Here is a 27,700-nt window from a genome sequence, read left to right as displayed (position 1 = left end):
TTTTTTTTATTACTGATCAGTATTGTAGTGTTCGGTCACTTTGTGGTGGTAATATGTGGTCTGCTCATGGTGCGGTGGTATTTGTTCCTTGTATGTGATATTATTCGGTCACTGGTGGTAATATTATAAATAGACTTGGCACACACGTGATGATATGCTAGTGAGAATGTAATTAAGGAGAGTACATACAAGACGTTTCGGTCATAGACCTTCATCAATGTACCCATTTAGCATCAGGTTCAGCTCTGTATAAAGGCCATATATGGCGCCAAAGATGTGCTGACCGGACGCGGTATCCACCGCTCGTCCTGAGTGACACACTCAGGACGAGCGGTGGATACCGCGTCCGGTCAGCACATCTTTTGCGCCATATATGGCCTTTATACAGAGCTGAACCTGATGCTAAATGGGTACATTGATGAAGGTCTATGGCCGAAACGTCTTGTATGTACTCTCCCTAATTAAATTCTCACTAGCATATCATCACGTGTGTGCCAAGTCTATAACATTTTACGGTTTGGGCACCTACTTGTGCACCACTATCAATAGTAGTGCCTTCGGCTATCTTTCACTGGTGGTAATATGTGGTCTGGTCATGGAGCGGTGGTATATGTCCCTTGTATGTGCTATTTGGTCACTATGTGGTAATAATATGGTGTCTGGTCATGGTGTTGTGGTATTTGTTCCTTGTATGTGATGTTATTCGATCACTGTGGCGCTAATATGTGGTCTTGACATGGTGTAGCTGTATTTGTTCCTTGTATATGATATTATTGGTCATTTTAAAAATTGAAAAATAAATATATTCCTAAATTGTATTGCATATTTTAACAAATATTTAATAGGTTACAGCAGAGTAGGGCCCGGCCAAAAGTATCTACCGTGTTATGGTGGCGGCTTAAAAAATCTTTTGGCCAAAACAAAAGCTGCTGACTATACAGGTCCTTCTCAAAAAATTAGCATATAGTGTTAAATTTCATTATTTACCATAATGTAATGATTACAATTAAACTTTCATATATTATAGATTCATTATCCACCAACTGAAATTTGTCAGGTCTTTTATTGTTTTAATACTGATGATTTTGGCATACAACTCCTGATAACCCAAAAAACCTGTCTCAATAAATTAGCATATTTCACCCGGCCAATCAAATAAAAGTGTTTTTTAATAACAAACAAAAAAACCATCAAATAATAATGTTCAGTTATGCACTCAATACTTGGTCGGGAATCCTTTGGCAGAAATGACTGCTTCAATGCGGCGTGGCATGGAGGCAATCAGCCTGTGACACTGCTGAGATGTTATGGAGGCCCAGGATGCTTCAATAGCGGCCTTAAGCTCATCCAGAGTGTTGGGTCTTGCGTCTCTCAACTTTCTCTTCACAATATCCCACAGATTCTCTATGGGGTTCAGGTCAGGAGAGTTGGCAGGCCAATTGAGCACAGTAATACCATGGTCAGTAAACCATTTACCAGTGGTTTTGGCACTGTGAGCAGGTGCCAGGTCGTGCTGAAAAATGAAATCTTCATCTCCATAAAGCATTTCAGACGATGGAAGCATGAAGTGCTCCAAAATCTCCTGATAGCTAGCTGCATTGACCCTGCCCTTGATGAAACACAGTGGACCAACACCAGCAGCTGACATGGCACCCCACACCATCACTGACTGTGGGTACTTGACACTGGACTTCAGGCATTTTGGCATTTCCTTCTCCCCAGTCTTCCTCCAGACTCTGGCACCTTGATTTCCGAATGACATGCAAAATTTGCTTTCATCAGAAAAAAGTACTTGGGACCACTTAGCAACAGTCCAGTGCTGCTTCTCTGTAGCCCAGGTCAGGCGCTTCTGCCGCTGTTTATGGTTCAAAAGTGGCTTTACCTGGGGAATGCGGCACCTGTAGCCCATTTCCTGCACACGCCTGTGCACGGTGGCTCTGGATGTTTCCACACCAGACTCAGTCCACTGCTTCCTCAGGTTCCCCAAGGTCTGGAATCGGTCCTTCTCCACAATCTTCCTCAGGGTCCGGTCACCTCTTCTCGTTGTACAGCGTTTTCTGCCACATTGTTTCCTTCCAACAGACTTACCATTGAGGTGCCTTGATACAGCACTCTGGGAACAGCCTATTTGTTGAGAAATTTCTTTCTGGGTCTTACTCTCTTGCTTGAGGGTGTCAATGATGGCCTTCTTGACATCTGTCAGGTCGCTAGTCTTACCCATGATGGGGGTTTTGAGTAATGAACCAGGCAGGGAGTTTTTAAAAGCCTCAGGTATCTTTTGCATGTGTTTAGAGTTAATTAGTTGATTCAGAAGATTAGGGTAATAGGTCGTTTAGAGAACCTTTTCTTGATATGCTAATTTATTGAGACAGGTTTTTTGGGTTATCAGGAGTTGTATGCCAAAATCATCAGTATTAAAACAATAAAAGACCTGACAAATTTCAGTTGGTGGATAATGAATCTATAATATATGAAAGTTTAATTGTAATCATTACATTATGGTAAATAATGAAATTTAACACTATATGCTAATTTTTTGAGAAGGACCTGTATGTGTGATCTGGTGATGGAAACTGTTAATGTGTGGTAGGTGAGAAGTGTAGTTTTTCCAAGAGAGAGTGGTGGGACAATGGACAGTTCGAGGGGTGGAACGTGGAGGCGGGACTGGGGTGGAGCCTGGGCAGAGTCTCAAGGGGGCCCTGAAAAATTTGCCAGTATGGGGCCCTGAAATTTCTAGTGGCAGCCCTGCCGGTAAGTAACTAAGCATTTTCTGCCCACTATTCCATAAAGGCCACCTCTATGGAGTGTACGGCTTATTGTGGTTGTATGGATAGATACTCCAGCCTCTGATTGGGAGCTCTGCAGCTCATTCAGGGTTTCCTTTGGTCTCTGTGCTGCCTCTTTGATTAATAGCCTCCTTGCCCGGGGTGAGAGTTTTGGTGGACGTCCCTCTCTTGGCAGTTTTGTTGTGGTACCATGTTCTTTCCATTTGATGATAATGGATTTGATGGTGCTTTGGGGATTATCAGAGATTCAGATATATTTTTATAACCTTTTATAACAATCTTGACTTGTACTTCTCAACAATTTTGTCCCAGACTTGATTGAAGATTTTCTTGGACTTCATGGTGTTGTTTGTCTACTAGTGCCTCTTGCTTAAAAGGAAGGTGCCATCCAAAAAAACATTTTTCAAAAATTGAAAAAATGTAAAGTGTTAATGTTTTCGTTTATTTTTTTAATATCATTTGTTTCTAATTAAGTAAAATATGAAAAATAATTTTAAAAGGTTTGGTATTTCCACTTTTAAAAATTAGGGGGGGCAGCTGCTAAAATTTGCCATGAAAACCTAGTATTCAACTAGCTCCCATTACAACTGAACTGCAGTAAATGTGGGCTGAATCTGCTCACGTCTGTGATGTCACTTCTCCTATTTCTTCCCTTTCTGGGTGTTTGCAACAGTATAAGAAAGGATGAAGTTTATGATCACAATACGGAGCTATTTTGTTGGTGACTACCATTGATACTGACAAGTAGACAGTGTCACAGATTCTGTTAGTGCGGTTCATTGTATAATAAGCTGGGGTTAGATATAGTGCTGGTCACACTTATTGGCACCCCTTCATTTTTTTCACAAACTGTACAATATCTTCAGAAATAAATGGAAATGTGACAGTAAGGCTATGTGCACACGTTGCGGATTTTGATGTGTTTCCTCAGCTTTTTTGGATGCGAGCAATTGCATCAAATCTGGAGTGTAGTCCACAACCAATGGTAGTGAATGGGAAATTGAGAATTGGTGTGCACATGCTGCAGAAAAACACGTGTGGATTTGCAGAGTTTTATTTTCCGAAGCATGTCAATTCTTTTTTCAGATCTGCAGCATTTCTACACCCATTGACTTACATTGAGTCAGTCAAATCCGCAGCAAAACTGCAGGTTTAAAAAGATCTGCGGTTTTGCAGTGGTTTTGCTGCGGAGTTGCGTGCGAGAAACGCTGCAGATCTGGAGGAGGAGGAAGAGAGTGTGGGCGGATTGTGGGCAGAGACTGTGTGTGGACGGAGACTTACTGTGTGTGTGCAAAGAAGATGTGGGTGTCTGCGTGTATGTGTGTCTGCGGGGCTGTGTGTGCGTGTGCAGATCTGTACAGTGGGGCAAAAAAGTATTTAGTCATTCAGCAATAGTGCAAGTTCCACCACTTAAAAAGATGAGAGGCGTCTGTAATTTACATCATAGGTAGACCTCAACTATGGGAGACAAACTGAGAAAAAAAAATCCAGAAAATCACATTGTCTGTTTTTTTATCATTTTATTTGCATATTATGGTGGAAAATAAGTATTTGGTCAGAAACAAACAATCAAGATTTCTGGCTCTCACAGACCTGTAACTTCTTCTTTAAGAGTCTCCTCTTTCCTCCACTCATTACCTGTAGTAATGGCACCTGTTTAAACTTGTTATCAGTATAAAAAGACACCTGTGCACACCCTCAAACAGTCTGACTCCAAACTCCACTATGGTGAAGACCAAAGAGCTGTCAAAGGACACCAGAAACAAAATTGTAGCCCTGCACCAGGCTGGGAAGACTGAATCTGCAATAGCCAACCAGCTTGGAGTGAAGAAATCAACAGTGGGAGCAATAATTAGAAAATGGAAGACATTCAAGACCACTGATAATCTCCCTCGATCTGGGGCTCCACGCAAAATCCCACCCCGTGGGGTCAGAATGATCACAAGAACGGTGAGCAAAAATCCCAGAACCATGCGGGGGGACCTAGTGAATGAACTGCAGAGAGCTGGGACCAATGTAACAAGGCCTACCATAAGTAACACACTACGCCACCATGGACTCAGATCCTGCAGTGCCAGACGTGTCCCACTGCTTAAGCCAGTACATGTCCAGGCCCGTCTGAAGTTTGCTAGAGAGCATTTGGATGATCCAGAGGAGTTTGGGGAGAATGTCCTATGGTCTGATGAAACCAAACTGGAACTGTTTGGTAGAAACACAACTTGTCGTGTTTGGAGGAAAAAGAATACTGAGTTGCATCCATCAAACACCATACCTACTGTAAAGCATGGTGGTGGAAACATCATGCTTTGGGGCTGTTTCTCTGCAAAGGGGCCAGGACGACTGATCCGGGTACATGAAAGAATGAATGGGGCCATGTATCGTGAGATTTTGAGTGCAAACCTCCTTCCATCAGCAAGGGCATTGAAGATGAAACGTGCCTGGGTCTTTCAACATGACAATGATCCAAAGCACACCGCCAGGGCAACGAAGGAGTGGCTTTGTAAGAAGCATTTCAAGGTCCTGGAGTGGCCTAGCCAGTCTCCAGATCTCAACCCTATAGAAAACCTTTGGAGGGAGTTGAAAGTCCGTGTTGCCAAGCGAAAAGCCAAAAACATCACTGCTCTAGAGGAGATCTGCATGGAGGAATGGGCCAACATACCAACAACAGTGTGTGGCAACCTTGTGAAGACTTACAGAAAACGTTTGACCTCTGTCATTGCCAACAAAGGATATATTACAAAGTATTGAGATGAAATTTTGTTTCTGACCAAATACTTATTTTCCACCATAATATGCAAATAAAATGATAAAAAAACAGACAATGTGATTTTCTGGATTTTTTTTTCTCAGTTTGTCTCCCATAGTTGAGGTCTACCTATGATGTAAATTACAGACGCCTCTCATCTTTTTAAGTGGTGGAACTTGCACTATTGCTGAATGACTAAATACTTTTTTGCCCCACTGTATGTAGGCAGGCATCGTCCGATGGGACTACTAGTCCCATCCGGCTATGCCTGCTACAGTGACAGCTAGCCGATGATGGGACAGTAGTAATTCCATCATTCGGCTACTGTGTAAAAAAGAAAAAAAACATACACACACATACAGTACATACTCACCATACTGCTAATCCCCGATGCACTCGATCACCTGTAAAAAAATAAATAAATAAACCAACAGTATACTCTCTATTCTGACATAATCCAGGTAATAACGAGTGTCCCACAACAATCTCCCGTGTAGAGCTGTCACATCGACAGACATGACCGCTTTCCAGGGGCTCTGGTGATACCCTGATGGCAGGTATCCTTGTGCAGTGCATCACTCCACCGTCAGAGGTCAATTGAGTTCAAGCTTGTCACTTGTGACACCGCTGTGTGGGAAAATTTTCATGCAGCAGTGCCATAAAGTGAGAGCATGAACTCATTGAACCCTCAGTGATAACACTGCAGGAGACATTATCTCCTGTCAGTGTGTCACTGGAGGCCCTGTAGAGAAGTCACATCTCCTGATGTGACAGCTCTGTAGGGGAGATCGTCGTGGGACAGTCGTTATTAAATGGACTACGTCGGACCAGGGAGTATTTGTGTTGGTTTATTATTATATTTTTTTTTTGCAGGAGATCGAGGGCGTTGCAGGAATTAGGCATACAATAAAGATGGGAAAAATGTGTTTAGTGTTTTACTTCATTAAAATACTTTTTTCTAGCTGTGTGTTTATTTAACCCTTTAACATCTATCTGTGTAGTGCACAATGTTAGTCAGTGGAAAATTGAGAATTGGTGTGCATATGCTGCAGAAAAAAAAAAGCGCGGATTTGCAGCGTTTTATTTTCCGCAGCATGTCAATTCTTTTTACGGATCTGCAGAGTTTCTGGACCCAATTACTTCCACTGATTCAGGCAAAACCGCAGGTTTAAAAAGATCTGCGGTTTTGTTGTGGAGATGCATGCGAGAAACGATGCAGATCGGAAGTGTGTGGGCAGAGTGTTGGCAGAGACTATGAGTGTTTCTGTCTGCGGGGGTCTGCGTGTATGTGTCTGTGCGTGTGTCCCTTTGTGTGTGCTGATGTGTGTAGCCTGGCATCGTCTGATGGGACTACTGCTCCCATCCGGCTATGAATGCTGTCACATGACAGACGATGCATGTGTTCAATAGTAAAAAAAAAAAAAACATACAACATACAGTACATAGTCACCAATCACCTAGTCCCCGATGCCCTCTTTCTCCTGTATCAAAAATAAAAATAATAAACCAGCAGTATACTCCCTGTTCTGCCGTAATCCATTTACCGTATTTTTCCGACCATAAGACGCACTTTTTTTCCTCCAAATTTGGAAGGAAAGTGTGGGTGCGTCTTATGGTACGGATGTAGCATGTGGGGAGGGGGGCAGCAGTGAGTGGGATCGTACTGTTATCCCACTTCAGGATGTCCCCGCTGCCCGGAATCAGGGCTGGGAAAACCATGTGGTCCAGATGATTAAGTGCAGTGAATATTCATTAGCGGCTCCCCGCCCACCGATCAGCTGAGTGGTGAGCCAGGAGCAGCAAATGAATACTGCATGTAAGCAGGGACACGCATGGCTTCCTCAGCGCTGATTCCTGCAGCAGCTAGGGAGATTTGTGTGTCCTGGGGAGGAGGCAGCAGCAGCAGGGGCCAGAGCGGAGAGATCGCTTATACCTGCCTGCCATGCCTGGATGCCGAGTGCTGTGCACAAACAGGACCTGTGTGATGTCAGGAGTGGGCGGGCTGGAGCATCACATGGCAGCTCAGAGCCCTCCCTCTTCTTGACATCTTCACAGGTCCTTCAGGCTCTCCACTAGAATCTGCAGGATTCCTCAAAACCTGTGCTGTGGAGAGGCAACAAGAGGGAGGGCTCTGTGTGCAGTCATGGGATGTTTTTACCTCACCACAGGCTGGCTGCCACAATTAAGAGGTTAGTCTTTACAATACACAATAAAGCACTCTGCCACTCCTGTGGTGAACTATAACTCCCAGCATGTCATAGGATCTGCAGGACATGCTGGGAGGTACAGTTCTCCCATGGGATTTTAAAGCAGCACTCCAGTGCTATTTTGCAGTGCTGGAGTGGTGCTTTCAATATCAGCCCTGTGCCCCCATTCTTATACTCACCCTCCAGCATCTTCATATAGGGCTTCACAGACACCACACTGGTCCTGCAGCTTCCAACATAATAACATACTATTATATGTAATAACACCACATATAATAATATGTTATTTATGTTATTAAATATTTTACCACATTTTTTTGCTTCAAATATTTTTTTTCCCTATTTTCCACCTCTAAAACCTGGGTGCGCCTTATAGTCTGAAAAATACGGTAATAACAAGTGTTCCATGACGATCTCCTGTATAGAATATATCCTCAGGATTTCTCTCTGTGCGGGCATGGTTATATTAAGTAAATAGCGGCGCCTTCTATACTTGCGCAACGACACACAGCAATAGCTGAGTCACTGGGCTACGAATTTTCCGATTGGCCGATTTTTTTTTTTTACCAGCGCATGTTCAGTACGCACATGGCAACAACCGTGTCATTACACTGAGAATTTTTCTAATTGGTGGTGTATTTAACGAACGCATGCACAGTTTGTATGGCAACTGGATAGGTCATCCTACAGGGAATTTTTCTATTGGTGAGGGTTGGTATTTATGTGCACTTTTTTTTATCCAGGACACGCCCCAGGAAGAAGCTGGGCGAAAAGCGCGCGTCGGAGCAGGAGGTCTCTAGGTCCTGTCAGCGGCACTCTTTAGATCTTTGTGGCATTCAGGTAAAGATTAATCCAAGCTAGGATATCTTACTATCACATTATTTGTCCTATCTATCCTGAAGATTGCTTTATTTAGTTGGGCTGGTTTGCTACTTGGCACCCATATACCTTATTGGTACAGTTATCCCATTATCATTTGCACAGCTTTGTTACTATATAATCTCAACAGTGGATAGAAATGGCATTCATTAAGCTTATGTCATCTGCAGAAGTGCTCACCTTTTTTCTTCTTTGGCATTTGTAAATATACAGGCATTATTTGTCCTATATTCGTTTGAAACTAAGCAATAGCACCAACTTGTGGTCAATTACACTGTGTTCCAAATTATTATGCAAATAATATTTCCTCATATTTTTTCTAAATTACCTATCTGAATTGCAGCCATTGTTATTTTCCAGTCATCTACTATTCTAGTATGATTGCAATGTTTTGGAACAAACTGCCTATGAAAACAGTATCTTTTAAAAAAAAAAATAAACACTCAAAATGCATGTTCCAAATTATTATGCACAGCAGAGTTTTCAACCTTTTTTTTTATTTTGAACAAAAAAAATGGTCAATTGTGAAGTTATAAGCATTATCAGCTTATTACAAAATGAAATCAAACAGTTTAAGTGAAAACTTTATTCTAGGTGATTTGCACATAGGACCCCTTGTTCGAAAGAAGCTTCTGAACTCGCTCATCCATTGAATTTGTCAGTTTTTGGATGGTTTCTGCTTCAATTGTTTTGCATGTGGACAGAATACCCTCCCAGAGCTGTTGCTTAGATGTGAACTGCCTCCCGACATCATAGACACTCCTTTTGATGATGCTCCAAAGGTTCTCTCATAGCCACATGTGGAAAGTAAGCAGATCAATGCATTCCTATGTGTGCGGAATCCCCGCGATTCCACACAAAGAATGAACATGCTGCGTTTATTTCTGTAATGCGATTCCGCCGCGGAAAAAAATGCAGCATTTGCACAAAAATTGTGGATTGCATTCTAATAATAGGATGCTTAATGTATGGGTTTTTTTTGCGGTTTGATTACGTTTTTATAGCAAAAAATCCTGAACGTGTGCACATAGCCGTAGGGTAAGTTCACACAGGGCAATTTTTAATGCTAATTTTCAGCTGCTTTCTACAGTACCAGCAAAGCCTATGAGATTTCAGAAATCTCATACACACACATTGGGTTTTTGTGTGATCAGTATTTTGTGCTTTGCAGTGTTTTTTTAACATAGGGAATGTCACTTCTTTCAGCGTTTTCCACCCATTGACTTGAATGGATGGTGAAAAAACGCTGCAAATACGCAAGGTTGACTTTTCTTGCGGCGTATTTGCTGCAGAAAAGTCAAGCAGAGCCGGATGTGATGTCACACTCGGCTCTGCTACATCTAGATGGCAGGCTGCATGGTGCATCCATGCAGCCTGTCATCCAGCAGAGCGGACCCGATCCCCATTCAGTTGAATGGGGGGTCCGACATTAGTGTTTGACACGCTGTCATATGCATGAGAACACGGCAAACACCGCTTCTGATCGGCGGGGAGCGCTCAGCTGTGATCGGAGGTGTAAACTCACCTCCAATCACTGATGTCAGCTGATGGGACTACTGCTCCAATCATCTGACACCTACAGACGCTAATTAGTGAGAGCAGGAGCAGATGGGAGTTTTGATCTGCCGCTCCTGCGCTAGAAATAGTTAAAAAAAACGGCATGGGTTCCCCCCTAATTTTGATAACCAGCCAGACAAAACTCACAGCTGTCAGCTTCAGCAAGGCAAGTTATCAAGAATAGGTGTCATCGCGCTTTTTTTAATAATTAAAAAAAAAAAACGGTGTGGGGTCCCCCCCATTTTTGACAACCAGCCTTCCTAAAGCTCACAGCTGGGGGCCAGTATGCTCAGGCTGGTAAGAGGCCATTGATATAGCCCCCCAGCCTAAAAATAGCAGCCCGCAGCTGCCCAGAAAAGGAACATCTATTAGATGTGCCAATTCTGCTGCTTTGCCTGGCTCTTCCCACTTGCCCTGTAGCGGTGGCAAGAGGGGTAATAAGGGGTTAATGTCACCTTGCTATTGTAAGGTGACATTAAGCTGACTTAGTAATGGAGAGGCATCAATAAGACACCTATCCATTACTAATCCTATAGCGGTTAAAGGGTTAAAAACACACACACACACACACACACACACACACACACGCACGCACGCGCGTCTTTTAAATAAAACACCACACAGTTTTGACCATCTTTTTATTGTTCTGCCATTTCAAAGCGAAGCCATCGATCTTCTGTAATAAAAATAAAATAATAAGCCAGCAGTATACTCCCTGATCTGTCGCAGTCCAATACAGGTCCTTCTCAAAAAATTAGCATATAGTGTTAAATTTCATTATTTACCATAATGTAATGATTACAATTAAACTTTCATATATTATAGATTCATTATCCACCAACTGAAATTTGTCAGGTCTTTTATTGTTTTAATACTGATGATTTTGGCATACAACTCCTGATAACCCAAAAAACCTGTCTCAATAAATTAGCATATTTCACCCGGCCAATCAAATAAAAGTGTTTTTTAATAACAAACAAAAAACCATCAAATAATAATGTTCAGTTATGCACTCAATACTTGGTCGGGAATCCTTTGGCAGAAATGACTGCTTCAATGCGGCGTGGCATGGAGGCAATCAGCCTGTGACACTGCTGAGATGTTATGGAGGCCCAGGATGCTTCAATAGCGGCCTTAAGCTCATCCAGAGTGTTGGGTCTTGCGTCTCTCAACTTTCTCTTCACAATATCCCACAGATTCTCTATGGGGTTCAGGTCAGGAGAGTTGGCAGGCCAATTGAGCACAGTAATACCATGGTCAGTAAACCATTTACCAGTGGTTTTGGCACTGTGAGCAGGTGCCAGGAAGCATGAAGTGCTCCAAAATCTCCTGATAGCTAGCTGCATTGACCCTGCCCTTGATGAAACACAGTGGACCAACACCAGCAGCTGACATGGCACCCCACACCACTGACTCTGGGTACTTGACACTGGACTTCAGGCATTTTGGCATTTCCTTCTCCCCAGTCTTCCTCCAGACTCTGGCACCTTGATTTCCGAATGACATGCAAAATTTGCTTTCATCAGAAAAAAGTACTTGGGACCACTTAGCAACAGTCCAGTGCTGCTTCTCTGTAGCCCAGGTCAGGCGCTTCTGCCGCTGTTTATGGTTCAAAAGTGGCTTTACCTGGGGAATGCGGCACCTGTAGCCCATTTCCTGCACACGCCTGTGCACGGTGGCTCTGGATGTTTCCACACCAGACTCAGTCCACTGCTTCCTCAGGTTCCCCAAGGTCTGGAATCGGTCCTTCTCCACAATCTTCCTCAGGGTCCGGTCACCTCTTCTCGTTGTACAGCGTTTTCTGCCACATTGTTTCCTTCCAACAGACTTACCATTGAGGTGCCTTGATACAGCACTCTGGGAACAGCCTATTTGTTGAGAAATTTCTTTCTGGGTCTTACCCTCTTGCTTGAGGGTGTCAATGATGGCCTTCTTGACATCTGTCAGGTCGCTAGTCTTACCCATGATGGGGGTTTTGAGTAATGAACCAGGCAGGGAGTTTTTAAAAGCCTCAGGTATCTTTTGCATGTGTTTAGAGTTAATTAGTTGATTCAGAAGATTAGGGTAATAGGTCGTTTAGAGAACCTTTTCTTGATATGCTAATTTATTGAGACAGGTTTTTTGGGTTATCAGGAGTTGTAGGCCAAAATCATCAGTATTAAAACAATAAAAGACCTGACAAATTTCAGTTGGTGGATAATGAATCTATAATATATGAAAGTTTAATTGTAATCATTACATTATGGTAAATAATGAAATTTAACACTATATGCTAATTTTTTGAGAAGGACCTGTATATCGAGTGTCCCACGCAGTATCTGGGGGAGATAAAGCTTACAACCGGGAGTGCTGCTAATACGACCGATCCCGGTTGTAAGCGACTGGGGAATGAATGAGACGGAGCAGGCGCAGGCTCAGTAACGAGCGGTGACGTCACCGAGCCTGCGCTCCCTCACAGCCTGACCTGAGGTAACCTCTGCACCGTGGGAAAATGCCGGGGAAGAGGATACCGCAAGTAATGCATCTACTCTATCAATCTATCTACAGGAAGTTGTTTTTTTCTGTGTGCACTCAACTTTATTGGCATGCACAAAGAGAAAAATACGCATGAAAAAAAGAAGTTAAACCTGTGTTTTTGGCGCAGCTTCTTTCCTGCCAAGATGATCAGGTTTGCTGCAGAAAAAAACGCCCTGTGTGAACTTAGGGTATGTGTCCACGTGCCGGATTACATCTGGATTAGCTGCGGATTGGAGGCTGCGTGCTAGTGATGTGTCGTTCACGAACGAGCCGACACAAAGAGCCGGCTCCCTGCTGTGAACGATGGGAGCCGGCACACCAGTGAGAGCCACTAAAATTCCTGAATGGCTCTCACTGGGCGTAAAATCTCGGACTTCGGGAGGCGTAACTCCGCCCACCTGAGCAAAACCCCGCCCACTCTCCAATTTAATTGGCTGTTAAGAAGTGGGCGGAGTTTTTGCGGTAGGTGGGCGGAGTTTCGGACGCCTGAACACATAGTCAATAGGGATCCAAAAAGAGCCGATTCGTGAGCCGAAAGAGCCGGCTCTTTTTGGTGAGCGGAGCCATGAGAGCCGGATCACCAAAAAGAGCCGGACTGCCCATCACTACTGCGTGCAGCCGCAGCGTCCAGATGTTACAGCATAGTGGAGGGGATTTTATGAAATCCCGTCTCCACTATGTGTGCGAACACGCACCCGGCGGCCCAGTGTTTCCGGACATGCAGCGCGTCTTTTTAGAACCTGTTTACCTTGCGGCGACGCTCCGTCACCACAAGGAATATCACAGGGCCCTATGTATGGGGTGCGGAGATTCCGTATGTGTGCAATGAACACATCCGGAATCACCGCACGTACAGAAGGGGCGGCGCGGGTTTTCCACTCCATCCAAAGCGCCGACAATCCGGACCGTGGACACGCACCCTTAGGGTATGTGTCCACGTTCAGGATTGCATCAGGATTTGGTCAGGATTTTTCATCAGTATTTGTAAGCCAAAACCAGGAGTGGGTGATAAATGCAAAAGTGGAGCATATGTTTCTATTATACTTTTCCTCTAAGGGTATGTGTCCATGATCAGGATGGCCGCCGATATCGTCGGAGCGGCAAACCCGCTCGGCGCTAAGCCCCGCCCCCTTCTGGGATGCGATGATGCCGGATGTGTTCATTGTACACATCCGGGATCATCGCACCCCTCGCATAGGGCCCTGTGTTATTCCTTGTGGCGACGCAGCGTCGCCGCAAGGAACACGGACATGCTGCGATCTTAAAAGACGCGCAGCATGTCTGGAGTCGCAGGGCCGCCGCGTGCGTGTTTCCACGCATAGTGGACACGGGATTTCACAAAATCCCCTCCACTATGCTGGAACATCTGGACGCTGCGGCCCCACGCAGCGTTTCCTGACCGTGGACACGTACCCTTCCCCGTCAGCTTGTGACCGTTACCTCAGACCTCCAGACAGTAAACGCTGTGGTCACAACATGGCGGAGCGGCACTGGGAAGAGCTGAAGACGGCGGCTGGTCAGTGTAGGACTAGGAGCAGGGACCTGACACTACAGCGCCGGAGTGGGACTTTATGGCCACTATCATTTACAGGAGACCCCGTAATCTGACACATGACCCCGCTGTGCGGCTGTGACCCCACCATGCACCTCACACTTGCTCCAGTAGAATGTGCGGCTCCTTGACAGCCCCCACGCCACCACCCACACTGTGTCACAGCCACCACCCACACTGTGTCACAGCCACGGCAGACAACACACTGGGAGCCCGCCATTTCCTTACGTCCCGGCCTCCATTTACCAGTGTAGCCTCTGCGCCACCGCACATGAGAGCCGCATCTCCGCCGCCCGCACACCCAGCGTCGCCTCACCAGGGCAGGCAGTTAGTTGCCATAGCTACCGGCGTCTGGGCGGCGCTGCCCGCAGCACTTCCCGCCGCTGGTAGACGTGCTGATGACGTCACGTGTGTACGGTGCATACCGGAGCAGATGAGCGGGACGCAGAGGCTGGTAAAGTACAGCGTGTAACGGGCAGGCGGCGGAGTGACGTACTACCGGGGGCCGAGATAACTGTACCGGGCCGGCCCTGCTGCTCCGTGAGCGCCTCTGTCATGGTGGCCGCAGCCTTCTGCCTGTTATCCCATTCCATGTCTTCTGTGAGGAGGGAGTGACCGATCAGCAGACCGGTAATGCGGTACTGGGCGCAGTGTGGGGTGATGGCATTACAGAGCATTATGGTGGAAGACTAGAGGGGCATTGTGACTGGTGTATGCCCCAATCCCCATCACCCACCTGTGCCAGTCACACCTGCCCTTACTCTTCAGCACATAGACAGTCATCGCAGCACCATCATATACCGCCATGGCAGCGCCATATACCACCAGGGCATCCCCATCATATACTGCTATAGCAGCGCCATCATATACCGCCATAGCAGCGCCATCATATACCGCCATCATATACCGCCATAGCAGCGCCATCATATACCGCCATAGCAGCGCCATCATATACCGCCATAGCAGCGCCATCATATACCGCCATAGCAGCGCCATCATATGCCGCCATAGCAGCGCCATCATATACCGCCATAGCAGCGCCATCATATACCGCCATAGCAGCGCCATCATATACCGCCATAGCAGCGCCATCATATACCGCCATAGCAGCGCCATCACATACCGCCATAGCATCGCCATCACATACCGCCATAGCATCGCCATCACATACCGCCATAGCAGCGCCATCATATACCGCCATAGCAGCGCCATCATATACCGCCATCGCCCATCATATACCGCCATAGCAGCGCCATCATATACCGCCATCGCATCCCCATCATATACCGCCATAGCAGCACCATCATATACCGCCATAGCAGCGCCATCATATACCGCCATCATATACCGCCATAGCAGCGCCATCATATACCGCCATAGCAGCGCCATCTGTTATGACCCCAGTGGACAGGGTCTCAGAGGAACGTGTAAGTCTGCAAGATACAAAAATCCAGCTCATAGGGCTGTGGTAACTGGGTTGACCAAATAGCTACTCCTAACGCCAACACTAGAAGTAGCCGGGGATCATGCCTACGGTGATCGCTAGATGACTCGCGCCAGCCGGAGAATCTAACTACCCCTAGGAGAAGAAAACAAAGACCTCTCTTGCCTCCAGAGAAAGGGACCCCAAAGCAAGATACAAGCCCCCCACAAATAATAACGGTGAGGTAAGAGGAAATGACAAACACAGAAATGAACCAGGTTCAGCAAAGAGAGGCCAGCTTACTAATAGCAGAATATAGCAAGATAACTTATCTGGTCAACAAAAACCCTATAAAAATCCACGCTGGAGATTCAAGAACCCCCGAACCGTCTAACGGTCCGGGGGGAGAACACCAGCCCCCTAGAGCTTCCAGCAAAGGTCAGGATACAGATAGGAACAAGCTGGACAAAAATACCAAACAAAAGCAAAAAGCAAAGAAGAAGACTTAGCTTGAAAAACAGGAACTAGGATCAGAGGACAAGAGCACAACAGATTAGCTCTGATTTCAACGATGCCAGGCATTGAACTGAAGGTCCAGGGAGCTTATATAGCAACGCCCCTGAACTAACGGCCCAGGTGAGGATATAGAAAAAGACAGACGCTCCAGAGTCAAATCACTAATGACCACTAGAGGGAGCAAAAAGCAAAATCACAACAGTACCCCCCCCCCCTTAGTGAGGGGTCACCGAACCCTCACCACGACCACCAGGGCGATCAGGATGAGCGGCGTGAAAGGCACAAACTAAATCGGCCGCATGAACATCAGAGGCGACCACCCAGGAATTATCTTCCTGACCATAGCCCTTCCACTTGACCAGGTACTGAAGCCTCCGCCTGGAGAGACGAGAATCCAAGATCTTCTCCACCACGTACTCCAACTCGCCCTCAACCAACACCGGAGCAGGAGGCTCAGCAGAAGGAACCACAGGCACAACGTACCGCCGCAACAAGGACCTATGAAACACGTTGTGGATAGCAAACGACACAGGAAGATCCAGGCGAAAGGATACAGGATTAAGAATTTCCAATATCTTGTAAGGACCAATAAAACGAGGTTTAAATTTGGGAGAGGAAACCTTCATAGGAACAAAGCGGGAAGAAAGCCACACCAAATCCCCAACACGTAGTCGGGGACCCACACCGCGGCGGCGGTTGGCAAAGCGCTGAGCCCTCTCCTGTGACAACTTCAAGTTGTCCACCACAAGATTCCAGATCCGCTGCAACCTATCCACCACAGAATCCACCCCAGGGCAGTCAGAAGGTTCCACATGACCCGAAGAAAAACGAGGGTGGAAACCAGAGTTGCAGAAAAACGGCGAAACCAAGGTGGCGGAACTAGCCCGATTATTAAGGGCAAACTCAGCTAACGGCAAGAAGGTCACCCAATCGTCCTGATCAGCAGAGACAAAACACCTCAAATAAGCCTCCAAAGTCTGATTAGTTCGCTCCGTCTGTCCATTAGTCTGAGGATGGAAAGCAGACGAAAACGACAAGTCAATGCCCATCCTACTACAAAAGGATCGCCAGAATCTGGAAACGAACTGGGATCCTCTGTCTGACACAATATTCTCAGGGATGCCGTGCAAACGAACCACGTTCTGGAAAAACACAGGAACCAGATCGGAAGAGGAAGGCAGCTTAGGCAAAGGAACCAAATGGACCATCTTGGAGAAGCGATCACATATCACCCAGATAACAGACATGCCCTGAGACACCGGAAGATCAGAAATGAAATCCATGGAGATATGTGTCCAAGGTCTCTTAGGGACAGGCAAGGGCAAGAGCAACCCGCTGGCACGAGAACAGCAAGGCTTAGCTCGAGCACAAGTCCCACAGGACTGTACAAATGACCGCACATCCCTGGACAAGGAAGGCCACCAAAAGGATCTGGCCACCAGATCTCTGGTGCCAAAAATTCCTGGGTGACCTGCCAACACCGAGGAATTAACCTCGGAAATGACTCTGCTGGTCCACTTATCAGGCACAAACAGTCTGTCAGGTGGACAAGAATCAGGCCTATCAGCCTGAAATCTCTGCAACACACGTCGCAGATCTGGAGAAATAGCTGACAAGATAATACCATCCTTAAGAATACCAACAGGTTCAGCGACTCCAGGAGCATCAGGCACAAAGCTCCTGGAAAGAGCATCGGCCTTCACATTCTTTGAACCTGGTAAATACGAGACAACAAAGTCAAAACGGGAGAAAAACAATGACCAGCGGGCCTGTCTAGGATTCAGGCGTTTAGCAGACTCGAGATACATCAGATTTTTGTGATCAGTCAAGACCACCACACGATGCTTAGCACCCTGGAGCCAATGACGCCACTCCTCAAATGCCCATTTCATGGCCAACAACTCCCGATTGCCCACATCATAATTTCGCTCCGCAGGCGAAAACTTCCTAGAGAAAAAGGCGCAAGGTCTCATAACAGAGCAACCAGGGCCTCTCTGCGACAAAACGGCCCCTGCTCCAATCTCTGAAGCATCCACCTCAACTTGAAAGGGAAGCGAGACATCAGGCTGGCACAAAACAGGCGCCGAAGTAAACCGACGTTTCAACTCCTGGAAAGCCTCCACGGCAGCAGGAGCCCAATTAACCACATCGGAGCCCTTCTTGGTCATATCCGTCAAAGGTTTCACAATGCTAGAAAAGTTAGCGATAAAACGACGGTAGAAGTTAGCGAAACCCAAGAACTTCTGAAGACTCTTAACTGACGAGGGCTGAGTCCAATCAAGAATAGCTCGGACCTTGACTGGGTCCATCTCCACAGCAGAAGGGGAAAAAATGAACCCCAAAAAGGGAACCTTCTGTACACCAAAAAGACACTTTGAGCCCTTGACAAACAAAGAATTTTCACGCAAAATTTTAAAGACCATCCTGACCTGCTCCACATGCGAGTCCCAATTATCAGAAAAAACCAGAATATCATCCAGATAAACGATCAGAAATTTATCCAGATAGTTCCGGAAAATGTCATGCATAAAGGACTGAAAAACTGAAGGGGCATTAGAGAGCCCAAAAGGCATCACCAAGTACTCAAAATGACCTTCGGGCGTATTGAATGCGGTTTTCCATTCATCCCCTTGCTTAATGCGCACAAGGTTGTACGCACCACGAAGGTCTATCTTGGTAAACCACTTGGCACCTTTAATCCGGGCAAACAAGTCAGACAACAGCGGCAAAGGATACTGAAATTTGACAGTGATCTTATTTAAAAGCCGATAGTCAATACAAGGCCTCAAAGATCCGTCCTTTTTAGCCACAAAAAAGAATCCCGCACCAAGAGGGGAAGAAGACGGACGGATGTGTCCTTTCTCCAGAGACTCCTTGATATATGAACGCATAGCGGTATGTTCAGGTATCGAAAGATTAAACAGTCTTCCCTTAGGAAATTTACTGCCTGGAATCAAATCTATTGCACAGTCACATTCCCTATGAGGAGGCAATGCACTGGACCTGGACTCGCTAAAGACATCCTGATAATCAGACAAGTACTCCGGAACTTCCGAAGGCGTAGAAGAAGCAATAGACACAGGCAGGGAATCCTCATGAATACCACGACAGCCCCAACTAGACACTGACATAGCCTTCCAGTCAAGGACTGGATTATGGGTCTGTAACCATGGCAGCCCCAAAACAACCAAATCATGCATTTTATGTAGAACGAGAAAACGTATCACCTCGCGGTGTTCAGGAGTCATGCACATGGTAACCTGTGTCCAATACTGCGGCTTATTTTCTGCCAATGGCGTAGCATCAATACCCCTAAGAGGGATAGGATTTTCTAATGGTTCAAGAATAAAACCACAGCGCTTAGCAAATGAGAGATCCATAAGACTCAGGGCAGCACCTGAATCTACAAACGCTATGACAGGATAAGATGACAGTGAGCAAATCAAAGTTACAGACAGAATAAACTTAGGATGCAAATTACCAACGGTGACCGGACTAACAACCTTAGATATACGTTTAGAGCATGCTGAGATAACATGTGTAGAATCACCACAGTAGTAGCACAAGCCATTCCGGCGTCTATGAATTTTCCTCTTATTTCTAGTCAGGATTCTATCACATTGCATCAAATCAGGTGTCTGTTCAGACAACCACATGAGGGAATTTGCGGTTTTGCGCTCCCGCAACCGCCGGTCAATTTGAATAGCCAGGGACATGGTATCATTCAGACCTGTGGGAATGGGAAAACCCACCATAACATTCTTAATGGCCTCAGAAAGGCCATTTCTAAAATTAGCGGCCAGTGCACACTCGTTCCAATGTGTCAGCACGGACCATTTCCGAAATTTTTGGCAATACACCTCAGCCTCGTCCTGGCCCTGAGACATAGCCAGCAAGGCTTTCTCTGCCTGAATCTCAAGATTGGGTTCCTCATAAAGTAAACCGAGCGCCAGAAAAAACGCATCAATATCAGCCAATGCCGGATCTCCTGGCGCCAACGAAAAAGCCCAATCCTGAGGGTCACCCCGTAAGAATGAAATAACAATTTTTACTTGTTGAGCAGAGTCTCCAGACGAACAAGGTTTCAGGGACAAAAATAATTTACAATTATTCCTGAAATTCCTAAACTTAAATCGGTCTCCTGAAAACAGTTCAGGAATCGGAATCTTGGGTTCAGACCTAGGATTTCTGGTAACATAATCTTGTATACCCTGCACACGAGCGGCAAGCTGGTCCACACTTGTAATCAAGGTCTGGACATTCATGTCTGCAGCAAGCTTAAGCCACTCTGAGGTAAAGGGGAAAAGAAAAAAAAAAAATGAGAGAGGGAAAAAAAAAACTCAAAATTTTCTTTCTTATAATCCCACTTCTGCAATGCATTAAACATTTAATACTGGCCTGGCATACTGTTATGACCCCAGTGGACAGGGTCTCAGAGGAACGTGTAAGTCTGCAAGATACAAAAATCCAGCTCATAGGGCTGTGGTAACTGGGTTGACCAAATAGCTACTCCTAACGCCAACACTAGAAGTAGCCGGGGATCATGCCTACGGTGATCGCTAGATGACTCGCGCCAGCCGGAGAATCTAACTACCCCTAGGAGAAGAAAACAAAGACCTCTCTTGCCTCCAGAGAAAGGGACCCCAAAGCAAGATACAAGCCCCCCACAAATAATAACGGTGAGGTAAGAGGAAATGACAAACACAGAAATGAACCAGGTTCAGCAAAGAGAGGCCAGCTTACTAATAGCAGAATATAGCAAGATAACTTATCTGGTCAACAAAAACCCTATAAAAATCCACGCTGGAGATTCAAGAACCCCCGAACCGTCTAACGGTCCGGGGGGAGAACACCAGCCCCCTAGAGCTTCCAGCAAAGGTCAGGATACAGATAGGAACAAGCTGGACAAAAATACCAAACAAAACAAAAGCAAAAAGCAAAGAAGCAGACTTAGCTTGAAAAACAGGAACCAGGATCAGAGGACAAGAGCACAACAGATTAGCTCTGATTTCAACGATGCCAGGCATTGAACTGAAGGTCCAGGGAGCTTATATAGCAACGCCCCTGAACTAACGGCCCAGGTGAGGATATAGAAAAAGACAGACGCTCCAGAGTCAAATCACTAATGACCACTAGAGGGAGCAAAAAGCAAAATCACAACAGCCATCATATACCGCCATAGCAGCGCCATCATATACCGCCATAGCAGCACCATCATATACCGCCATAGCAGCGCCATCATATACCGCCATTGCATCCCCATCATATACCGCCATAGCAGCGCCATCATATACCGCCATAGCAGCGCCATCATATACCGCCATAGCAGCGCCATCATATACCGCCATAGCAGCGCCATCACATACCGCCATAGCATCGCCATCATATACCGCCATAGCAGCGCCATCATATACCGCCATAGCAGCGCCATCATATACCGCCATCGCCCATCATATACCGCCATCGCATCCCCATCATATACCGCCATCGCATCCCCATCATATACCGCCATCGCATCCCCATCATATACCGCCATCGCATCCCCATCATATACCGCCATCGCATCCCCATCATATACCGCCATAGCAGCGCCATCATATACCGCCATAGCAGCGCCATCATATACCGCCATAGTAGCGCCATCATATACCGCCATCGCAGCGCCATCATATACCGCCATTGCAGCTCCATCATATACCGCCATCGCAGCGCCATCATATACCGCCATAGCAGCGCCATCATATACCGCCTTCGCATCCTCATCATATACCGCCATCGCATCCCATCATATACCGCCATCGCATCCCATCATATACCGCCATAGCATCCCCATCATATACCGCCATAGCATCCCCATCATATACCGCCATAGCATCCCCATCATATACCGCCATAGCAGCGCCATCATATACCGCCATAGCAGCGCCATCATATACCGCCATAGCAGCGCCATCATATACCGCCATCGCCCATCATATACCGCCATCGCATCCCCATCATATACCGCCATAGCAGCGCCATCATATACTGCCATAGCAGCGCCATCATATACCGCCATAGCAGCGCCATCATATACCGCTATAGCAGCGCCATCATCATTATATACCGCCATAGCAGCGCCATCATCATTATATACCGCCATAGCAGCGCCATCATATACCGCCATAGCAGCGCCATCATATACCGCCATAGCAGCACCATCATATACCGCCATAGCAGCGCCATCATATACCGCCATAGCAGCGCCATCATATACCGCCATAGCAGCGCCATCATATACCGCCATAGTAGCGCCATCATATACCGCCATAGCAGCGCCATCATATACCGCCATCGCATCCTCATCATATACCGCCATAGCATCCCCATCATATACCGCCATAGCATCCCCATCATATACCGCCATAGCATCCCCATCATATACCGCCAGCGCATCCCCATCATATACTGCCATAAAAATGTTAGCTCTTTTTACATCTGACGTCTATGCTAGATTTCATGTGACTGACACGTAACCTTTTCATAAAAGAAACAATCCTCTATACAGCCTCTACTTCCATATGTAAAAAAAAAAACGTCCCGACAGATGTCCTTTAAAATGTTTTCAGAATTTGATAGTTTTCTTTTTCTTAGAACCCAGGCCGTTTCTGGAAGCTCTAGAAGTTCCCGGGATATATAGTGAGTCTTGTTATGCAATCATTTCTACATTTATGATCATTGGACATTTATAGTCTCTTTTATTTAGTAATCAGAGCAGAATGAAGAAATCTCCCTTACTGGAGGACGCTGCGTGTCTGTGCACTGTAATTGATTCCAGCGGTAACTCATCTAAGGGGTCATTTTCCCTGAAATCGTGCTAAAAGAAAAGATTACACGGGGTCTCATTAGTGGGTCTGTCTGTGATCCGTTTATATGTAGGGGTCCATCTAACAATAAGGTCACATGTTAAGGATTCTGTCAGGATTTAGGCAAATGCACAACATGTTCATTTTATGCAGCGAATTCCACACAAGCCGTTTATTAAAGAGGTTATCCAATACTTTTTACAAATGGCTGTGAATATTATGGAGAATACTAATGAAAGAGTACGCTGTTCTTTCCCCGCTGTGATTTTTCACTGACCCTCCAGTTGTCCTCGCAGTCTTTGTGTCTGTGTATATGTGTCTGTGTATATATGTATGTGTATATATACAGCTCTGGCAAAAATTAAGAGCCCACCACATCAAAACCCTGTCATTGGCAGCCCAATCTCCAGACCTGAACCCCACTTAAAACCTCTGGAATGTAATGAATAGGATGATGGATAGTCACAAGCCATCAAACAAAGAAGAACTGCTTACATTTTTGTGCCAGATCAGTGTGAAAGACTGGTGGAAAGCATGCCAAGACGCATGAAAACCGTGATTAAAAATCATGGTTATTCCACAAAATATTGATTTCTGAACTCTTCCTGAGATAAAACATTAGTATTGTTGTTTCTAAATGATTATGAACTTGTTTTCTTTGCATTATTTGAGGTCTGAAAGTATACAGCATGTATATGTGTGTGTGTATATATATATATATGTTTGGACACACCTTCTCATTTAAAGATTTTTCTGTATTTTCATGACTATGAAAATTGTAAATTCACAGGCATCAAAACTATGAATTAACACGTGGAATTATATACTTAACAAAAAAGTGTGAAACTACTGAAAATATGTCTTATATTCTAGGTTTTTTCAAAGTAGCCACCTTTTGCTTTGATGACTGCTTTGCACACTCTTGGCATTCTCTTGATGAGCTTCAAGAGGTAATCACCGGGAATGGTCTTCCAACAATCTTGAAGCAGTTCCCAGAGATGCTTAGCACTTGTTGGCCCTTTTGCCTTCACTCTGCGGTCCAGCTCACCCCAAACCATCTCGATTGGGTTCAGGTCTGGTGACTGTGGAGGCCAGGTCATCTGGCGTAGAACCCCATCACTCTCCTTCTTGGTCAAATAGCCCTTACACAGCCTGGAGGTGTGTTTGGGGTCATTTTCCTGTTGAAAAATAAATGATGGTCCAACTAAACGCAAACCGGATGGAATAGCATGCCGCTGCAAGATGCTCTGGTAGCCATGCTGGTTCACTATGCCTTCAATTTTGAATAAATCCCCAACAGTGTCACCAGCAAACCCCCTTCACACCATCACACCTCCTCCTCCATGCTTCACGGTGGGAACCAGGCATGTAGAGTCCATCCGTTCACTTTTCCTGCGTCGCACAAAGACACGGTGGTTGGAACCAAAGATCTCAAATTTGGGCTCATCAGACCAAAGCACAGATTTCCACTGGTCTAATGTCCATTCCTTGTGTTCTTTAGCCCAAACAAGTCTCTTCTGCTTGTTGCCTGTCCTTAGCAGTGGTCTCCTAGCAGTTATTTTACCATGAGGCCTGCTGCACAAAGTCTCCTCTTAACAGTTGTTGTAGAGATGTGTCTGCTGCTAGAACTCTGTGTGGCATTGACCTGGTCTCTAATCTGAGCTGCTGTTAACCTGCGATTTCTGAGGCTGGTGACTCGGATAAACTTATCCTCAGAAGCAGAGGTGACTCTTGGTCTTCCTTTCCTGGGACGGTCATCGTGAGCCAGTTTCTTTGTAGCGCTTGATGGTTTTTGCAACTGCACTTGCGGACACTTTCAAAGTTTTCACAATTTTTTGGACTGACTGACCTTAATTTCTAATGCTTGCCACTCGTTTTTCTTTACTTAGCTGCTTTTTTCTTGCTATAATACAAATTCTAACAGTCTTTTCAGTAGGACTATCAGCTGTGTATCCACCAGACTTCTGCACAACACAACTGAAGGTCCCAACCCCATTTATAAGGCAAGAAATCCCACTTATTAAACCTGACAGGGCACACCTGTGAAGTGAAAACCATTCCTGGTGACTACCTCTTGAAGCTCATCAAGAGAATGCCAAGAGTGGGCAAAGCAGTCATCAAAGCAAAAGGTGGCTACTTAGAAGAACCTAGGATATAAGACAAAATTTCAGTTGTTTCACACTTTTTCTCTATCCCCATGATGGCACCACGGAGAGAGGGGTCCGCCCCCAGGGACAGGAAACCTACAGGTGAAAAAGGGCGTACCTCTCTCCCACATCAGTTGGTTTCCTGTCCCTGACGGGGAACCTACAGCACGTACCTGAAGGATTCTTCGTGGAGTTCCAGGGGCTGATGCAGTCGACTTTCTAACAGGGGGCGCCCTGTTACGGCTGGATCAAGCGGTTTTTTCCTCTCTTTTTTCTCCCTTTCCTGAAGCACCACCACAGGGGTCGGCGGGCCTCATGGGTGAGTGGAGGAAGGCAGTGAAAGGATCCAGTCTGCCTTCCATGAAAAAAAAAAAAAAAAAAAAGAGAGGGGGGGTAAGGAGCAGGTGACGGCGGTCACCGGAGGACTCTTAATGATAATATGGAGGTAGCGGCGGCTATCTTTCCATAAAAGGCCAAGTAAGACGGGCCAGAGGACACCGGCGTAATTACCGGTAAATCGGTGTGGGCGTCGGTAATGGAGCGCTGGTGCGCTCACCGGCGCCATCATCGCGAAAACGCAGCGCTACTGCGCGCGCGCCGGCGTCCCAGTACATTCATTCCCTCATGTGAAGCTGGCAGAGAACCGGAAGTTGGGCGGGCGCATGCGCAAACAGTCACTTCCGGTTTCGCCGGCACTAATGCATAAAAGCAACGCCAGCACAGGGAAAATGGTGGCAAATTCAAACTCCAAGTGCACCTTACAGTGCGGAGGCCACCATGAGCGAAAGCGAGCAGCAGGTTATGCAGGAAGCCGTCCAGCGATCTCCTGAGCAGGCACAAGTGCAGCGGCGTCTGCACCCACAGCAGCAGCGCAAAGGAAACTCGTCCTCTGTACAGCGCAGCAGCAGCGGACGATCAGAGTCTCAACGCAGTCGGGGGTCTGCAAAAACCACACGGCCGGCGACGATTCCAGCGGATACAGTCACCAGGCCTGAGACGGTATCTCTGATCCACAGGGGGTGAGTGATCTACGTGAAAGTGCTGACTTTAATGTAGGGCTCTTTCTGTTCTAGGGGAGGAAAAGTACAGCCAAAACTAAGCACAGAGAATGTGCCATATGTTCAGACGAGCTGCCTTCCTCCTGGGAGAAGAGACTATGCAGCGTCTGTATAAAAAAGACGATTCAGGAGGAAACCCCATCATTTGCATCCGAATTAAAGTCACTAATAAAAAGCCAGGTGGAAAGTGCCATTAAAGGCATTAAAGCCACAAAGAAAAAACATAAGAAAACACCTGAGTCCCCCGTATCCAGTGCGGACGAGTCAGAGAGTGAACTATCTGACTCGAATAATTCGTCAGATTCTGACACCTCTTCAGTATCCTCTGAGGGGGGGCGCAGTTGCTTCCCTATCGAGGAAACAGACGCTTTAGTGAAAGCGGTCAGAGCAACAATGGGTCTAGTGGAGGAGCGACCTAAAAAAACAGCGCAGGACATAATGTTCAGCGGTCTGGAACAAAAAAAGAAAAAGAGCATTTCCAGTAAATGAGAAAATTCACTCTCTAATTAAAAGAGAGTGGAAAAAACCAGACAAAAAAGCTCTCCTCACCCCCAAAAGAAAATACCCGTTTGATGACCCAGCCTGCTCATCCTGGAGTAAGGCACCAAAATTAGATGTGGCCATAGCAAAGGCCTCAAAAAAGTTTGCCCTATCTTTTGAGGACATGGGTACCTTAAAAGATCCGATGGACAAAAAAGCCGAGGTTTTTCTAAAAAACTCTTGGGAAGCGGCAGGAGGCGGACTTAAACCAGCGGTCGCGGCCACCTGCACAGCTCGCGCGCTAATGGTGTGGCTTGAGCACTTGGATTCCCAATTAAAAGGAAAAGTCTCTAGAGACACGATTCAAAAATCAGTGTCCGTAATGAAAGGTGCAGCAGCCTTTTTGGCGGATGCATCTGTAGACTCAGCCAGACTAGCAGCCAGGGCTGCCGCCTTTTCGAACGCCGCAAGACGTGCCCTGTGGCTAAAATGTTGGCCAGGGGACCTTCAGACAAAGACAAAACTATGTTCAATACCCTGTGAGGGGGAATTCTTGTTCGGCACAACGCTAGATGACATCCTCGAGAAAGCCGAGGACAAGAAAAAGTCTTTCCCTGGTTTCCCCAACCAATCATACAGACGTTCCTTTCGGAATAAAAAATTTATGCGGAGAAAACCTCCGAAAGGGAACAAAGAAACATGGGAGGAAAAAAGAAATAAAACCAGAGGGTTCCTATTCAACAAACCCACTCCCGACAACAAGAAAACTCAATGAAGGTGTCCCCCAGGTTGGCGGGAGACTAACAGAGTTCCTCCCAGCCTGGGAAAAAATTTCAAGCAGCCCCTGGATACTAGGCATAGTACGAGAAGGGCTCAAGCTAAAGTTCCGCATTCCCCCCAACAACCTCTTCATGGTGACACCACAGAGACAGTCTCAAGAACAGTCGGCTCTTCAGGAAGAGATTCTAGGCCTAGTCCAGAAGGAAG

At 46.2% G+C, this 27,700-nt stretch overlaps 2 protein-coding genes and 1 long non-coding RNA gene across 7 annotated transcripts in view; all 3 read left to right on the top strand.

Annotated features, from left to right (window-relative positions):
• Positions 1-27,700, top strand: part of LIMS1 (LIM zinc finger domain containing 1) — a 1,169,472-nt gene that overhangs the window by 340,381 nt on the left and 801,391 nt on the right. The gene's annotated exons all lie outside the window — the stretch shown is intronic.
• Positions 14,144-27,700, top strand: part of CCDC138 (coiled-coil domain containing 138) — an 89,826-nt gene continuing 76,269 nt past the window's right edge. Inside the window, exons 1-2 of one of the 4 annotated variants that reach the window (XM_077296578.1) lie at positions 14,144-14,208; positions 22,817-22,861. The gene's annotated coding sequence lies outside the window, so the exon portion shown is untranslated. Of the gene's footprint in view, positions 14,209-14,428; positions 14,875-22,816; positions 22,862-27,700 lie in introns of those variants that run through there. The other 3 variants (XM_077296579.1, XM_077296580.1, XR_013223910.1) reach the window with 3 other exon arrangements.
• On the top strand, positions 25,237-26,408 carry LOC143816339 (uncharacterized). Its single transcript, XR_013223909.1, has 2 exons — positions 25,237-26,174; positions 26,249-26,408. It is a non-coding gene; the product is annotated as an uncharacterized LOC143816339 (long non-coding RNA).

This window comes from Ranitomeya variabilis, chromosome 3 (genome assembly GCF_051348905.1).
Source record: "Ranitomeya variabilis isolate aRanVar5 chromosome 3, aRanVar5.hap1, whole genome shotgun sequence".
In the NCBI taxonomy this organism is placed as follows: Eukaryota; Metazoa; Chordata; class Amphibia; order Anura; family Dendrobatidae; genus Ranitomeya; species Ranitomeya variabilis.
Note: the sequence above shows the minus strand (reverse complement) of the source record. Positions and strands in the feature narration are given on the sequence as shown.